Source organism: Octopus bimaculoides, chromosome 10 (assembly GCF_001194135.2).
Source record: "Octopus bimaculoides isolate UCB-OBI-ISO-001 chromosome 10, ASM119413v2, whole genome shotgun sequence".
Classification (NCBI taxonomy): Eukaryota; Metazoa; Mollusca; class Cephalopoda; order Octopoda; family Octopodidae; genus Octopus; species Octopus bimaculoides.
In genome coordinates, this window is record NC_068990.1 from 6498838 (window position 1) to 6508385 (window position 9548).

General features: G+C 37.3%; 1 long non-coding RNA gene across 1 annotated transcript in view; it reads right to left on the bottom strand.

Moving 5' to 3' along the window:
- The window catches only part of LOC128248872 (uncharacterized), a 39505-nt gene that overhangs the window by 17567 nt on the left and 12390 nt on the right, over nucleotides 1-9548 (bottom strand). The window contains exon 2 of the long non-coding RNA XR_008265001.1: nucleotides 2259-2321. This is a non-coding gene — a long non-coding RNA (uncharacterized LOC128248872). The remainder of the gene's footprint in view (nucleotides 1-2258; nucleotides 2322-9548) is intronic.

Here is a 9548-nt window from a genome sequence, read left to right on the forward strand (position 1 = left end):
GACCAGGGCATAGTGGCTAGTTTTTCAGGCTCCAGGAGTTGTTTGCCATGACTCTACAAGTAAGCAATGTTCGAGCACTGGACGAGTGCGTACAGAACAGTTTTGTCGCTTAGGGTGTATCTTGGGTAGGCACTGTTGTCAGTACTATCATGCCTTTAGAGTTTATCTCGAACTGGCAATGTCCCTCCCCGGAAGCATTATCAAGCTAAAGATTTCTGGAAATTCTGCATGTGACCTGGCCTGTAAGTCCTCCGGAACAGAGAAGTCGGTTGATTATCGTTGATAATGAGAATTGCATTGAAAATGTCATCGCTCTTGCCCGCCATTAAATCTCTACAAAACGCCAGGCAAAGGGATGTGAGATCCTGATGACATTCTCGGTACCAAGCACTCGGCCTCGGTCAAAGCTTGATTCAAGACTGCAGTTCTATGAAAGAAACGAACGGCGGAAAAGCGAGTTTGACAAAAGACAACAACATCTGCTCACTGTCAAGGAAACATTGGAAATGCTGTAGCCCCAGTTCCAACGGATGTCTGTGTATCGTTAGCCATGGCATTCTTAGTCCTCCATTCAGCGGTGGGGTTAACCGATTGAAGAGTTAGGTGCAAAAGCTTCACAAAGTAGCTACCGACTAGATTTCTCGAATGTGCCATTCCAGGTCATATCTACAGAATACTCATTATTTTGTTGAGGATGGATTTCGTTGTCGTTTCGACGAAATTGTTCCCTCTCATCTATTTTTCTTGCTTTATGTTGAGTTTTCTTTATCTGTGATTTTTTCCTCTTTGTATTTTCATCAACCATTTGGAATTTTCTTCTGCAATTATTATTGCTTTCTCATCATACAATGAAGGCGTGGTACTAAAGCTTGATATTGTTAGGGAACGGGTTAGTTGCTCATCAGTTTCTAGAGTTTTGGCTGGCGGTGCTCTGGCGGTGCTCTAGGTTTTTCGTTCTTGCTGCTTATTTTTATTAATTTTCTTTTTCTAATTTTTCTGTCTTGTTTTTTTTTTGTTTGTTTTTAGTCCTTCAGGTATTCAGCTCTAAGATTAGTTTTATTCCAACAAATATAGATTCGAAACTTGTGTTACTAATATTATTCCTCTGTCTCGGCGCTTTCTACAAGGTACTGTGATCTTCGGTGGTTATTAGGACATGTAAATCCATTTTGAAGTCACTTCACCAGAGGTCAACTTTCACTACGCATGCTTTGACTACCCCCATCCCTCCATCCCGTACTGCCGTACAAAAATCACTGCTAACCAGTCTCTTATGTCTCTTATTAGGAATTTTGTATGTCTTTACCCATATACCGAAGCACAAATGAATAGGCAAATATATGTCTGACAATTTCAGCTTATTTTGTTTGTATTTTCAAATTTAGAGGTGTATTAAATAATGCCATAACTTTAACCGTTATCAATGGAAAGAACTTCTTTGACTATTCCTGAAGTGCCTGTTATATTACTTGATGGGAGTCATTGCATTGAGGATATGAAAATGCAATGAGTGTAAATACAAACCTCTTTGTTTTCTGCCGCCTACTCTGGGTATTGAGGGAAGCCTTGTCATGGGCAATTACAGTTATTTTTATAAGTATTTCAAAGAGATTTCCATTTGATAAAACTTAAATAGACTGTTTCGAAGAATAAAAAATATGTCTCTACATTACGAGAGTCAAAGTCGACCTCTGCGGAATTTGAACTCAAATCGTAAAGGGTCAGAAGAAATGCCGCTAAGCATTTTGTATTTCATGCTTACGATTCTGTTAGCTTGTCGTCTTATTCTCTTTAATATTGGTACAAGGTCATCGGTTAAGAAGGGAGGGGCGAGTCAATTACATCGATCCCGAGTCAATTACATCGATCCCAGTACTTGACAGGTACTTTATTTTATTAACCCCTAAATGACGAAAGGCAAAGTCGACTTCGGTGAAATTTGAACACAGAACGTAAAGATCTGTAACGGTTACTGCTTGGTATTTTCTTCAATTCTACTAGCTCGCCGCCTTAACCAGTCAAATTTTCTTGCTTGTCTGTTTACCATCACTCCGACTTAAAAATAAAGAGGAACCTCGAAATAAATATTCTGTATGTTTTGTCAAATAGAATCTTATTACAAATTATAACAATGATATGCAGAAATGCATGGATTTTATAGATACCCCTGTATTTTCTCAAGGGAAAATACAGCAGAAAGATTATCCAACTACAACGAGTCAGAGAACATGATAATTCAAAGAAAAGTAAATTTTAACCTCAAGCTACTTCATGGCTGTTGTAAATGCTCCTGCATCATACAGACGGTTGGTACATTGATGCTAGAAAGAAAAGAAGATACACAAATATAATTTAGAATGAACATGAATAATTAGTCTGAAAAATATATATAACTACATGAGAAACAATAAAGTACACAAGAATACAGGGTGCGTAAGGAATTTGAGGACATACATTTTTGGGGTCATTGCTGCATTTTTGCTAACTCTGTATAATCTTTGTTTTGGAAAATAATAACGGCAGACACTCACCTTACTTAAGGCATGCTGTTATTGTGGTTGTAAAGGCTGAGCATAGCGATTTAGAAATACCATGTGTTTCAGTAAGACTCTACACAATCACACATGGTCTGCATATATATTGCCCCATCATATACATGTCGGTAATTGAAAATCTACTCCTCCAAATGCAACAGAATAATTGAACATTAAAAAAATGTAATTCAATTAGAACAGAAGAAGTGTACGTTCGAGTCCAAGCACAACACACACACACACACACACACACACACACACACGCACGCACACACACACGCACGCACGCACGCACGAAAATACACACAACTCTTCTCGTTCCACTTCTTGTCTCAACCTTCTTTTATTTTTTGATCGTGTTTTCTCATGTACCAGCGTCCTGGCCTTCCAGAAGCCTAACCATGTACACTGAACCTGAAAGACTGCTTGGAGACATAAGGCACGTGTTATATAATTCTGCCGAATTATCGTATCTCCGTGGAATGAAACTATTAATAGCTCTTCTTTTGATACTTTGCACCATAAATGACATTTACCTCTAACTAGATGGAGTACTTTTTAGTTGATCCTGCATATAACGGGACAGTAAACTATACACAGTAATCCCTCGCTATATCACGGTTCACCTATCGCGGTTTATCATTTAAGCTTACGTTGATTCGTCTGTGGTGTTGTTTTGCGTTTATAATAAAATAGGCATTGTCTCGTTTGAAACAGCATAGATAAATATATAGAAATCATAAGAATGCTATATATATATATATATATATATATATATATATATATATATATTATTATATTTTTCCAATTTATAATTAACGTTTATTGTTTGTATTTAACTTCCAATTTTCATTAGTTATGGAATTTACAGGTAGGATAGAGCCACTGTTTTGGAATTCATCTTTGAAGGATATCCCCATCCCATCTAGAAAGGATTATATTTTATTAATTTTTCTATATGTGACAGTGGATTTTCATCGATGAGTTCATGAACCTTGGTTCTTTTCCCTAAAACTATATATATATATATATATATATATATAGCCTGCCCACCTGACTTGTGCTCCCCTCAACTGTGTGTGAATGCTTGGCAGATCAGCTCGAGAAAAAACCCCTTTGTCTGAGAGCTTGCGTTTCCAGGTGATATTCAGCAGATCACTGAGACAGTTAATGTGAAAGCTGTTTAGCTTTTTGGCGTGGTGTTCGTAAACCGTCCAAGTTTCGCTGGCGTACAGTAGCATATGAGTTGACAGAAAACTTACAGATCTGATGTTATCTATGGTGTATCAAATAGCTAATAAAATTAATTAACAGTGATTTGAAAATTACAACTTCTGGACATTTGATGTTCTGCTAAACCGGTGCTGCGATTACTATAGACAGGAGTAGCGAAGATCGATCGCAGTGAGAAGAAACAACCAAACAGGATAATCTCTCTCCGGGTAATTGACAAATTTAGAAAAAAAAAAAAAATAGTGGACAGTTAGATGTATTCATTCATTAAGTGTAAAGTGAATAATAACTTCACAAACCACCAGCTGAAACTGTATGATAGAATATTTAAATTCTATGGGAATTCTAGGCAACAAGAGATACAAATAGGCCGCCTAATGGTCTTTAAGCACGAACTCCATGTAATAAGTCAGCAATTTCTTTACATCTATAAATACGTGGAGGCGCAATGGCCCAGTGGTTAGGGCAGCGGACTCGCGGTCATAGGATCGCGGTTTCGATTCCCAAACCGGGCGTTGTGAGTGTTTATTGAGCGAAAACACCTAAAGCTCCACGAGGCTCCGGCAGGGGATGGTGGCGAACAACTTTCACCACAACTTTCTCTCACTCTTACTTCCTGTTTCTGTTGTGCCTGTAATTCAAAGGCTCAGCCTTGTCACACTGTGTCACGCTGAATATCCCCGAGAACTACGTTAAGGGTACACGTGTCTGTGGAGTGCTCAGCCACTTGCACGTTAATTTCACGAGCAGGCTGTTCCGTTGATCGGATCAACTGGAACCCTCGACGTCGTAAGCGATGGAGTGCCAACCACATAAATACACACACACACACACACACACACACACACACACACACACACATATATATGTGTGTGTATATATATTTAAAGCCATCGAGGACGAAAAGTCATCAATCGCAAATTTGCAATAATCTCACAAACAATATATCGTTGTGTGAGAGGCTATAGCATAAAGGGCGTGAAAGGCCCTCCTTGGGTGATCAGGAATCATTGTGAGGAAGGATCTGGTATGTAAACAAATAGCACAAACATGATGCAGATTGAGAGATGAGCTACAGATCGAGTACTGTGGTGTCTCCCAAAACTTATTAATACCAATAGTGAAATTCTCCTGACGTTTGTTATAAAACTGCTGAACAGGAAATCACATGGGAGGGACCAGATATTCGGATAAGAAAGCTCACAGTTTACACAACAGCCTCGTGAAGGTGTTAAAAAATACAGTGAATGTTGATATTGGTGTACCAGATTGACTGGTAAGTTGCATGTATAATGGTCGTAGATAAAAAACCTGGAGATGCAAGAAGTAAAAAACTACAAAGCTATAAGAGTGATTGAATGAGACGTATAAATTATACACAGACCGCTTGAATGCATTCCTCCCAAATCACTGCGAGACACACAGTATAGTGGCTAAAGAGCAGGTAGGAAGAAAGAAAGATTTTTATTACCAAGGCTGTCGTTAAAGAAGCGAAGCAGCACCGGCAAAACCTGCTAACTATATGGTTAGATTATAAGATGGTATTTGAGTCTGTTCCTCACTCATGGATAATAGAATTACTACGACTTGCTTAAGTTCCAAAAGCTATAGTCAATACCTTTAAGAAGCTGACAAGATAGTGAACAGAGCTTTCGATAAGAACTGAATCTACCACTATTGTCATTAACAGAATTAAGCTATCGACAGGAATATTTCAGGATGACAGCTTATCTGTTATACTTTTCGTCCTTGCATTGAACATTTTGTCAGCCCTGATAAGAGCTACAGATGAAAGAAAAATTAATTTCACCTACACCATTTACTGTTGATGGCCTTAATCTGTATTCGAGTAATATTCACGACACCAAGAAGCATATAGAACTGGTTGTAACTTTCACACGGGGCATAAGAATAACGTTTGATCAGAATAAGTACCCAGGTAGTCAAACGAGGAAAGCTCGTCGATTAGGCAAGGAATATGCATATCAATGGCCTGTCTATCTCGCCAACCACAAGTGTTGAGTGTTATAAATATCTTGAGATCGACAACAATATCGCATATATTAGTGCTGTGAGTAAAGCTAGAGTGATAAAAGAATACATCAGCAGACTTCAAAAAATCGTGGAGGGCAGTGCTGTCTACATTCAATAAAACTATATCCCACAGTGATTTTGCAGTGCCAATACTACGACAAATATTTGGGACACTAAACTGGACATTTGAAGACATTTTCAACTTGGACATCAGGAATAGGAAGGTACTAACAATGACTGGTAACTTCCACTTCAACAATGTCACTGGCAGGATCTATGTTAAACGGAGGGATGGAGGTAGGAACATAAGATCGGTCTAGACAGCTTTTGAATACCACATTATGTCACTTAGACAACTCTCACTGAACAGTGGAGAAAGAAATGAGTACATTATATGTATACTCAGCTGTGAAGGTAATAATATGAGATTGAGGGAAGAATACCTGAACAAATACTCCGAGTTTATAGCTACTCAATGTGAATCTAGGGTGGCTGAACTGATCTATTTAAATAGAGACTTGGAAGAGAACTACTCATTAACTCAGCACATATCCTGGGTACATATCCTACAAGCTACAAAAATAAATGCTTCAAAATTTGGATCCTGTAGAAAATCCCTGTTGATTGAAATTGCGTTCCACAATTGTTTACCACTTTCGTCTTCTCCCAAACTTATTTCATCATCCTAAAAAAAGAGAAGTTTTCTCAAACCATGATTGCTTTAGTTTTGCCCACAATGCTGCTGTTGTTTTCATTTCAGTTGCTTGTTTAGCATCAACTGTTGACATTTCCTCACCACTAGTCATATTAAAAAGCAATTTTTTACAACGGTTTAGGTCTTTTTAAAAATGTTTTTCAAGGTACGAGTAATTTCTAGATTCAACGTTCGTGAAACTGTTGTGCAATTTGACGGAAGATACTCGACTTAAATATTATTTTAATAAAGCTCTTGTGAAAAACTGGTGTCTATCAACAATGAAAATTTTCATTTTATTTCTCGTCACCAAAGTTGATTTTATTGAAATCATATTTAACTGGATTATACTTTACATTTTTTAAACAACTTAGATTTGTTTCTCAGTAACAATGGAACGTGATTCCTCAGTTCCTGTCGCCTTACTGCTCACAACAAGGCTTAAAGCGCCAGTTTCTTCCCTCCTTTGCAGTAGTCTCTGTTGGTTGCCAGAGTGCGATGAGGTAATTAATATGACTTCATTGTTGCAAGAAATTATTTTTATTAATCGATCTTTTCACTTAATGCTTTTTTGTTTCTGTACCACATATTACTTGGGCTGTTATCCTACATCACTCATGAAACCGCTTCAGTTATCTGAACTCCGGGTGACACAAATGTTTGACCACACCCAAAGCTTTCTCTTGAATAAGCGGCCTGTAAACTGAAATGCTTATTTCCCTTAACTTTGTAAACCATATACGTATGGACCATCAATATCTTCGTACATCCCGGCCAATATGCGTTCGCGTTGTGGACCAAGAGTTACTTCTTTTGGTTTTTATTTAGCTTTAGACTGATCCTTAACAATCATAGGCAATGTCGACGAAATGATGCTAAACTACAATGTAATATCTTTCTTCTTTTGTAAGAATCAACAACTTTTAGAATTCCCAACATTTTAGAAACAAAAACTGCCTTTTCTTCGCTATGTCCTCCATAATTTACACAAAACCATAATAACGTATTTGTATCCTTTACGAACCAAAAATAGAAATTTCGCAAAACGAACAAAACACTTAAATTAACCTTTTTCGTGTATGCAAAAATATCTAAATTCCTAAAGTCAACTCCACAAAGAATCAATTGAAGATTATTAAGAAGGAATCAGATTCTTCTTTTCAAATAAATATTCGTCTGTAAGTTTGATGTTACGGGCTGTTACCTCAAAAATATTCTTAGTTTACGCATTTAATATGAAAAAACAAAACAAAAAAAAACGCGGTAGTAATCTAGACAGAACATTAATTATCAAAAATACACCAACGAGGATGTTCAAGCGTACCTAAGCGTACTGTACCTAAGTAGTCCTGACATTTACCAAAGCTTCAAAGAACACGAAAGACAGAGAGTTGTTGATTACGTGTTCAATCTTTTTGCGTGCCAATATTCGAAATATCGTATACATAAAGATGTAGGACTGAGGGCTGTATTCTTTGATATCAGTATCTTGTTAAGAAGTTATATGTGCAAGGGAGGAAGTGGGATGGAATTTCTTACCGTTACAGCAAGAAATTTGGGCTACTTGCAAGTTGGATTGAAATATAATTTGTAATAAGTTGTAATAAATTTCGTTATAACGATGTTCCTTAACATCGCTTCAAGAGGCTTGTGGCGAGGATTGAAAAAATTCGTTATACAGAGAAATGTTATAAGAGTATTCGTTACAACGGAATTTCACTAGTGTGCGTTCACGCACACACACACACAGTGTTGCGTGCGTGCATAGTTTCTGTTGAGGTTCTGAAAAAGGCATTCTGTAAAACTTAACGGTTGGCAAGGCGTAGAATATTAAATTCATATGAAGTAAATAGCAATAAGAAAATCTCAGCAACAGCGTCGCTTTCTTCGAAAAGCAAGCAAGATATCCTTTATTCCCCTTTTTAACAGAATTATCCGACTTCAAAACGCGCTTTAGTCTTCGTTCGACTCACTGAACGAAGAGGCAGTTTAAGTGTATGTAAATGTTTCTCTCATGCAGATGAACGTGCACACATGAACACGCGCGCGAGCAGACATAGTGATACATCTATTCATATAAACACACACACACACACACACATACACACACACACACACACACACACACACTCACACATGTATATATATATATATATATATATATTTGCACGCACACGTGTGTGCGCGCGTGTGTATATATTCTTTTATTCGTTTGTCATTTAACTGCGGTCATACTGGAGCACCGACTTAAGTCGAACAATTCGACCACAGGACATATTCTTTGTAAGCCTTGTACTTGTATCAAAATTCAATAAATGGAGACAAATTCAGGTATCAAGTTAATCCTGGTCAAAACCCAACACATATTCAAGCCGGGACTATAACAATATATATACATGCATGTACATTTATTATACCATATATATTTCTTCATACAATCCCTTTCGAAATCAAGGTTGGATGACAGCGTGCATACACATTTACAGATGAATATATACGATTAAATTAAAAGGTCAGATGACAGTGATTTAAAAGAAAGTCCTCGAATGAATCAAATAAAATGAAAAACATCTCATATATATGTATATATATATAACGGGCTTCTTTCACTTTCTGTCCACCAAATTCACTCACAAGGCTTTTAATCGGCCCTGGGTTATAGAAGACACTTGCCCAAGGTGCCACGTAGCGGGATTGAATCCGAAACCATGTGGGTACGAAGCAAGCTTCATGTATGTATGTATGTATGTATGTATGTATGTATATATGTATGTATGTATGTATGTGTTTGTGTGTGTATGTATGTATGTATGTATATATGTATGTGTTTGTATGTGTATGTGTGTATGTGTGTGTGTTTGTGCGTGTCTGAGACACCGTTTATCTAATTAGCTGTATAAGTCTCATCATCACTATGGACTTAGATTCTTTAGTATCCTAAAGTGTACCTGTCTACATCTAAACTATTACAAACTTTTACATTCCAGACTCTTCATGATTCCCTGCTGTATGTATGTGTGTGTGTGTGTATATTTGTGTGTGTGTGTTTGTGT